The sequence below is a fragment of the Pristiophorus japonicus genome, chromosome 19 (assembly GCF_044704955.1).
Source record: "Pristiophorus japonicus isolate sPriJap1 chromosome 19, sPriJap1.hap1, whole genome shotgun sequence".
NCBI classification, from domain to species: Eukaryota; Metazoa; Chordata; class Chondrichthyes; family Pristiophoridae; genus Pristiophorus; species Pristiophorus japonicus.
In genome coordinates, this window is record NC_091995.1 from 12,388,928 (window position 1) to 12,397,582 (window position 8,655).

Consider the following 8,655-nt stretch of genomic DNA (forward strand, 5'->3'; position numbering starts at 1 on the left):
TCTCTACTCACTCGGTTTTAGATTAGTTCGCGCTTGAGTCGAATTTGCCCGTCCAGTAGATCCTGCCGACTACGCCACGTTGTTAGGGTCAACTTCAAACCACCACTTGGAGTCCGTTAGCCTTAAAGTAAATGCAGTTTTTATTCATTAATAGCTACAAGCCGGCAGGGAGCTATTCCATGAAGGAACACTCAAGTGAGTGTCCGGAGGCATCTTCCTTTATCCAGTTTCATATTACGGCATTACGCAAGTTACAATTAATACATGATGATAGATTAATCAGTGGTACAGTGCTTCTTCCAGTCTGGCTTCCATATGCCTTAAATGGTAAGTTCGGACAATTGCTTATAGTGCCCATTTCTACTCTATGCTTATCTTATTATTTAGTTCAATTTCTATGTTATCTCTCTCTGTGCTCGCCTCCCAAGGCCTTGGTCTGTGAACTAGAATGTTTGCTTCTCTATGGAATGTTCCCACAGTTTGTAACCCAGCTATTGTGGGTTGCATTTTAAAACCTGTTTAACTCCATTTTAAAATGGCACAATTAATTATTAAGAATTGTAATTTACCTATTCAGTTAGCAACCCTAATCTCCTCACTCCCCTCCCCCGAATTCTGTAGGGCTCGGGAATTAGCAGGCCTGCCTGGGATCTTTATGTCGATTGAGCCTGTGGAACCACTTAAGACTCCCACTCTGCTCCGCTTCACTATCTAATTGCCACAGCTGAGTAGTGTCAGGTTATGGCAGTGATGCATAGTTATGGTATGAGGCCAAGTAATCCAGAAGTCACCAGTTCAAATCTCACCATCTCTTTATGAAATTGAATCCAATAATCTGGTAGTTAGTGGGCTAGCCAGAAAGAATGACCATTAAAGGTGCAGTTTTGTAGTAACAAGCCAACACCATTAAAACAGACAATCTGGGCATTATCACATTGCTATTTGTGGGACTGTCCTGTGCACAAATTAGCTGATGTGGTTCCTACATTACAACAGTGACTGCACATCAAAAAGTACTTAATTGGCTAAGAAGTGTTTCAGAAGTCCTGAGGTCATGAAAGGCGCTATAAATGTAAGTTATTTTCTTTAACTAGTTTGCTTATGTCCTTCACGGAAGTAAACCTACCTAGTCTGGCCTACATGTGACCCCAGTCCGACATGTGGTTGATTCTTAACGCTGTCAGGGTAACCAGGGATGGGCAATAAATGCACACCCTCAGGTGTATTTTTTAAGATTCTGAAGGTGTTTTGATAGAGTAAATAGGGATAAACTCTTTCCACTGGCAGGAGGGTTTGTAACCAGAGGACATACATTTAAGGTAATTAGCAAAAGAACCAGATGAGAGATGAGGACAATTAAACACTTTAAGAACAAAAATGCTGATTCACTGTACTTGTCTTGAAATTCAATACAATTCCATGACTAGTTCCTCCGAGTAAATCTTCTGTGCATAGTCACATTGGTTCAGTTGGTATCACTCTCCCCTCTGAGTCAAAGATTGTGGAGCTGAGTCCCACTTCAGTCCTCAGGTTGTGAAAGAAGTTATATAAATATCTTTTATTTCTTTTGATGAAATACATAGACTGGAACTGGCTGAAGAAAAAAATGGTGGTAGAAGGTGTTTCCCTTACTATCCACTCAAACGGATCTTCGAGTGTGCTGTCAAAGGAGTGGAACTGGCCAGGATTTAGTCTGTAGATCTTATCTGGTCTAAATAGTACATTGCAATCAGTAAGAATGACAACAAACACAATTAGGATTAAGGGGCCAAAATTGGTGACCGGTAAGGCCCACCCATCTTTTGGGGGTTCCCGGGCAGCACCTACCTTTTTGGCGCCTGCTGCCGCCGGGTCCCATCGGGAGCCAGTTTTGGCTGCGTTGAGTGGGCGGCATCGGCAGCGGGAGTCAGCATCAGTGGGTGGCAGGTGCAGGCCTCTCCACTCAGATCTTTGGAGGCACTGCAATGCGCATGTGCGAAATGGTAAGTTTTTTTTTGTAGTCTTTTAACTCACCTGATGTCATTTCGGCCACGTTTGAGGCTGATAGGACATCTGCGCATGCGCTTAAAGGCACACCACTTTCTTGCAGCTGTGAGTGGAGAAGGGGGAGGAGAGAGTTGGAGATTGGAGAGGAGAGAATTGGAGATTGGAGAGGGAGCAGTCTGAGTTGGAGAGGGGAGAGTCTGAGAAATTGAGATCCACAAAGGTTTGAGCAGCCATTCCTTTCATCAACCAAAAATCTGCAATGAAGACTAGCAAAACTAAGCCCAGAGCTCCCTGGTTTAATGAAGAGGAATTGGCGCTGGTATAAAGACCTCACCCGAGATGGTCGTGGCAAGCCTCCACCCCCCCCCCCCCCCAATACTGACGCATTTGGAGGGAGATTGGTGAGATCATGTCCGCAATGGGCAATGTTGAGATGGGGACCAATGCCGGAAATGTTGGAATGATTTGGTGGTGGCAGCAAGAGTGAGTAAAAATTTATTGGCCCCCTCCTGTCCAACTGTAAAAAAGGTTGTGCCCAGATATGTGTGTGGGAGGCATCAGCAAAGGGGCTAAAGGCTGCAACATTTCTTTATCCAAGGCAGCAAGCCCGAGTGTGATGGGAGGGGATCCAGCAGAGGTGGTAGAATTGAGCAGGCTGGAGGGGTGTGCATTGGCATTGGTAGGTGACCACCGCCGTGCAACCACAAAGGTTGATGCTGATCCGATGCCACAGCATGGTAAGGTTATACTAATCTCCAGTATGAGTGACGCTCATGGCATGAAAGGTCATGCAATGTTAAGGCAATCGCGGTTTACTTTGTCGCCCATTATTGATGTGCCCATGTAGAGATGGAACTCCTTGCTGTCACAATGTGAGATGGCACGGCTCAGCTTGACCAGCACCACCCCCCACCCGCCCCCCCCACAGACTGAAATGTTGTCCTCTACTTGAAGATGAGGACTCGGACAGCACGGATCCAGGCACACCATCGACCTCTGGTATTCAGTGAAGCTGTCAGACCCCAACATCTCCTACCCCGACGTTGAGCTCAGCCCAAGGAAGCATATCCTTCCTCCACGCCCCACCCCCCCACCCCCAGATCACCCATTTCCACCGCTCCCACCTCTGCCTCCCAGAGTCACGAAGAAGAGGAGGGAGAAGGGCCCGTCATTGAGGCCCTGAACTCGAGGTGCCAGAACAGGATGACAGCAGCCTCCTACCATGTGAGCCAACTGTCTGCAGAACCTCGGTGTCGGGCTCCGAGTTCCTGGGGTTTGGTACGGACTCCACACTGGCAAGCTCTACCAAGCGCAGAGGCCGTGGCACGAAGGCAACCAAGGAGCCAGAACCCACCAGGAACAAGCAACCAGCTGAGGATGCAGGACGACTCTCTGCAATTTAGGAGATGGTCCAGCTATCACGGTAGAGCATAGAGATAGGTCGCGATATGCTCCAGACCATGACTGGGATAGTTGGCAGCATCCCCACCTTCACCCAGCAAGCATGATGACAGGGTGGATCAGCTCATTACTATGTTGGAGTGCACAACCAAGACCGTTGAGGCGATGAGGCAAGAGATGGCTTCTGGATGTGTAGTGCAAGCCCCCGAGCCCACACCCTCAAAGCAGACAGACCCGGAGGAGCAGGAGATCACGGTGCCTTCAGACACGTCCCCTACTTTCTCACCAAGATGCACATGTCTGCAGACATCCCGCTGCCCTCCTGCACAACCTCGTCAGAGGCAGTGAGGGGCAGGGGAGCGCGGCACTTGTGTAGGCGGGGCGAGGAAGAGGAGCTTGCGCATTGCTTCAAGGCGGAGCTTGCGCATTGCTTCAAGGCCGGGGGGGGGGGGGGGGGGGGGGGGCGGGGAAGAGAGGTGATGGTGCCGGGTGAGTGTTTGCGGTGGAAATATTTGTAAATGTAATAATGTTATGTAACCTTTGTTATTGTGCACTTGTAAATACATTCATATTTTTGACCCTCTCGGTGAGTGTTTCATTTTAACGACGTGTGGTGCCTTGTGAGAAACACACAGCTGTCCCTCAGGTTATCTGCTTTATCACGAATATCTTACCATCCATATATGACTGCACTGTATAATGGGTCCTGTCATCAGGCCATCATGACAAGGAAGGGTCACCAATGCAGGAAGGCTGCCATTCAATTACTCTCACTTTACCTACTTGCAAGGCAGACCTTAAGGCTGACACTTCAACCCTCTTTTTCCGAGGACAAACATGACGGGGTGCCACCCCTCAGATGACATGGTAATCAGTTACATTGCAGTACGTTAAATGTATTTTCCCGTGTTCCATACCTCACGTAATGCTCGTCTAACTATCAGTTGCAGAGATGCACCATTTCTTAACATCTAACTCTCGCTTATTCAGCCTGACATAATCCCATATCATCTGAGCAGTCACAATATGCGCCTAAATATGTTCCGCATTAAATGCTCTCATAACTCGTGGAGGACATCTCCACTGAGCCTTTACCTTCTTTCGCTACTCATTGCCGCTTTCTCTACCACATCTTTCCTTCAATGGGATCATACGGAGAAACATTTCTGAACTCTTTCTGTGCGGATTAAGGTCCATCACATTACTCTTTATGTGCTGTGAGGGTTATTCGATCTGTCAGATTTATTACATCTCTCACAATAGACTTACGTCCATCACCACAACAAGGCACACTGGGTACAAGTATTTTGTGATTAAGTAGAACAGATTTTATTAAGTAGTTTCCTTGCAGTACAAAGAAAAAAAACTTAACAAGGCGATAGTGACAGTCTGGTAGTTGAAACCTCAACGGCAGGCCACTGAGGCACCATGGCGCTCGTCTCTTGCTGTGCTGTATTGACCGTAGTCCTTGCTCACTTTCCTCTGTAATAGCACTGCCCCTTTTCCTCCCATACAAATGTTGTGAGAGTCTACAGCTGTCTCAGGCTTACAATAGATCATTCCAAGTCTGTGCCTCTGACCACCTATGTTATATCTAGTGCTTCCCTGAGAACTTTTAGAAGGACTGTATCACAGAATTAATTAATGAGCTTGGCTGTACAAAATGTGACATGCTGCATACTTTTCAGTTAGTGATAATTATTTGGCCTCTGCCATTGGGCTTCTAAATGAAGGTGTTTTAGCAAGGTCAAAGAAAAAGGTTTACATCAGCGTAGACACATTTCAGTCGTTTTTATCACATACCAATTAAGCATGAGCAATAAACTAAAGCAACATCCATCAAACTTTCTTCTAGCAGTCTCATTCATATTGCTGCAGCATCTGCACCATAGCCGCGATGTGCAGCGCTGCAGCACTTGGAGCCATTCTCTCTGGCGCCCGACTCACAGCTAGGTTAGATCTGCTTTTTGCCAGTGGTCCTGGCAGTCGGCAGGTAAATCTGAAGGCATCATCTCTGACCAAAATGGGCGATTTGCAGCATCCGGCATGGGCAGGCGACATGACGTCACGTGAGCGGAACCCTCCGCGACCAATCTCCCGCCAGGCGGAACCTCGGCGGCTGCAGGCGCAACTTCCACCAATTTCAGCCCCTAAGTCTTTGTAGACAGTACATACTGCAGCCATGGTCCGCTGGTGGTAGGGTAAAAATGTATTAAAACATATCGTACCACCAGCACTGGTTAGATGCAAAGCAAAATAGCCTCTACTCTGTCTCAAGAGGTAGGATCAATTTTTCTATTCTTGTATTCCAAGTCATGAATGGCACCTGTCGGAACATGTATCAGAATATTGGACCTGGACCTCCACGCCAGTCACGTAGCCCTACTGATTTTTCATCCATTAAATAGAACATTGGATGAGCTGCAGATTGATTGCACGATCCTCCACACTCAATGCTACAATACTTGCTCTGGTAAAGTGCAGCTTTATGCCCACAGTGAGAAAATGGAAAGTTTACCCTTACCCCAATTTTATCATAGTCCCTCTTACTGTCCAAGGACATCATGGAATCAGAAAAGGTCATAGGCGATCCTTCCACAAGTGCTACCACATCCAATTAATCTCCTGAGAGTCTGCACAATTATTCCTTTATTTCCATAAGGTAATCAAGCAAGAACCTCAGTATTTTCATTCATGTGCATACTTCCACTATTCAGCCCTACCCACCTAGTCCTCCAGTCACGAGGTCCCCTCTTCTTGCCCTATAAATGGTAATGGTAGCATAGCGGTTTATTACTGGACAGAGCCCTGGACTAATGATCCAGAGACATGAATTAAAATCCCACAATGGCAGCTGTGGAATTTAAATTCACTTAATTAAATAAAATTGGAATTAAAAAGCTAGGGCTGGAAATTCGGTAGGTGGTGTTTTTAAGGCGACAATGTCGGGTGGTTGCTAAATTTGACTGGAAAATGGTTAGCAATGGCAGCCACAAAATTCAGTGGTTGCAACCTGACTGTGGAGTGGAGTGCGAAGGGAAGCATTCCACACTTCTCTTGGGGCGCTAGGCCAGGTGAGCAACTGAATATCCCGTGCTAAAGAGCTGGCTTCATAACACCCTAAAAGAGGCCTCCTGCAAAAAAAAGAATCGGAACAAAAAACACGCAAAAAAATTCCCTATACATTACTCACCCCAAATAAAGTTAAATTGCAAAAAACAAATATCAATCGCACTTACCTCATGCTGTCATTCCTTCCCTTAGTGCCCCGGGACAGCTCTGCACGCCAGCTTTCTCTGATGGTGTCACTAAGGGGCGCTACAAGTGCAACGCCAACCAGATTTTGAACCGTGCTGATATCGGCAGCATTGCTACCGGCACTTTGCTCCTGGGCGATACTCCTCAGCACCGCCGGTACTGGCATACTGAATTTGACGAGCAGCGCGAATGTCGGAGCTTGCGACTCCAAACCCTTTAGCACCCCTGTAGTGACCCCACAAGGTGCCCTATACAACCGAATTTCTCCCCCCTAGTGTCAGTAATGGTGACCGTGAAACTATTGGATTGTCGTAAAAACCATCGGGTTTACCAACGATCTTCAGGGAATGAAATCTGCCGTCCTTACCTGGTCTGGCCTATATGTGACTAGAGACCACAATGCCGCTGACTCTTAACTGCCCTCTGAAATGGCCTAGCAAGCCACCCAGTCCGAACAAACTGCTACGAGAAATAATAATGAGAATAAAACCGGACGGACCACACGGCATCAAATTGGGTGTGCCGTTTTCTTGTCCGCAGCCCGTGCCTAGCTCGATATCACATATAGGCCAGACCAGGTAAGGATGGCAAATGGGGGAGGAGATGGTAAACGTCTCAAAGCCCCAGGACAGACCGGCTTCAGAACATTTCAGAGTCCAAATTCATCGGTTGAGGTTCCGGGGGCACTCGGGCACATTTGCCAATATTCCTTATCTGAGGGAAAATCGGCGGGACGAATTAAGCTGTTCCCGGGGACGGCGGGCCGCATGTTAACACCCCCTGGTCTGAGTGTGAGTAAAGCTGGTGGGCCCTGGGGAAATGGGCCCAATGGCCACGGTGGGAAAGCAGCTAGAGTGAAGGTGAAAGCGGGGAATGGGGGGAGATATCACGGTGGGATCAGATGGCAATGAAACTGTGTGTTGGACATCCCCTCGTCTAAGATTGAGTGAAGCCCACAGTCCCGACACCTGGGAGGAAGAAACAAAGTTGGTTTGTTAAAGTGGCGAAGGATGAAACGGAAGTGAAGACCCGGACAGCGGGAATCCACCGGAAACACCACGATTTAGGATCACTTTCCGCCTGCAAGAAGCAAGGTCACCTGGTTCCTGCAGCTCACAGCTCATTCCACCCAGTGAGTCCCTCTATAATTCAGCATCTGTTTTATTACATGGATTTACATAGAACTCACAGCATAGAAACAGGTAATTTGGCCCAACTGGCCCATGTTGGTGTTAATGCTCCACATGAGCCTCCTCCCACCCTGATACATCTCACCCTGTCAGCACATCCTTCTCTACATGCACCCTATCAAACCTCTTCATCATTTTAAAGACCTCTATAAGGTCACCTCTCAGTCTTCACTTTTTTTGAGAAAAGAGCCCCAGCTTGTTCAATCTTTCCTGATAGGTAAAACCTCTTAGTTCTAGTATCATACTTGGAAATCCTTTTTGTGCCTATTCGTGTCTCTATAATATGGAAACCCAGAACTGTGCACAGTATTCCAAGTTTGGTCTAACCAAGGTTCTATACAAGTTTAACATAACTTCTCTGCTTTTCAATTCTATTCCTCTAGAAATTAAATCCAGTACTTTATGGTCTTTTAACCAATAATGGAATTAAGGGTTACGGGGAGCGGGCGGGTAAGTGGAGCTGAGTCCACGGCCAGATCAGCCATGATCTTGTTGAATGGCGGAGCAGGCTCGAGGGGCTAGATGGCCTACTCCTGTTCCTAATTCTTATGATCTTATGATCTTATGTCTTGTTAACTTGCGCTGCTACTTTCGATGATTTGTGAATCTGTATCCCTAGATCCTTTTGCACCTCCACTGCATTTAGATTCTGGGGCCGAAATTGCCCCCCTACATAAGCTCTATTACCGCCTCTAAGAGGTGGCACTGGAGCGGATAGGCCTCACCGACCGGGGTCAGGCAGATGGGCCGACCTATCCAAAACTGCCCCCGGCCCGGAAACGGGTTTCCACACCGCCCATGGCTGCCACCTCGTCAGGCA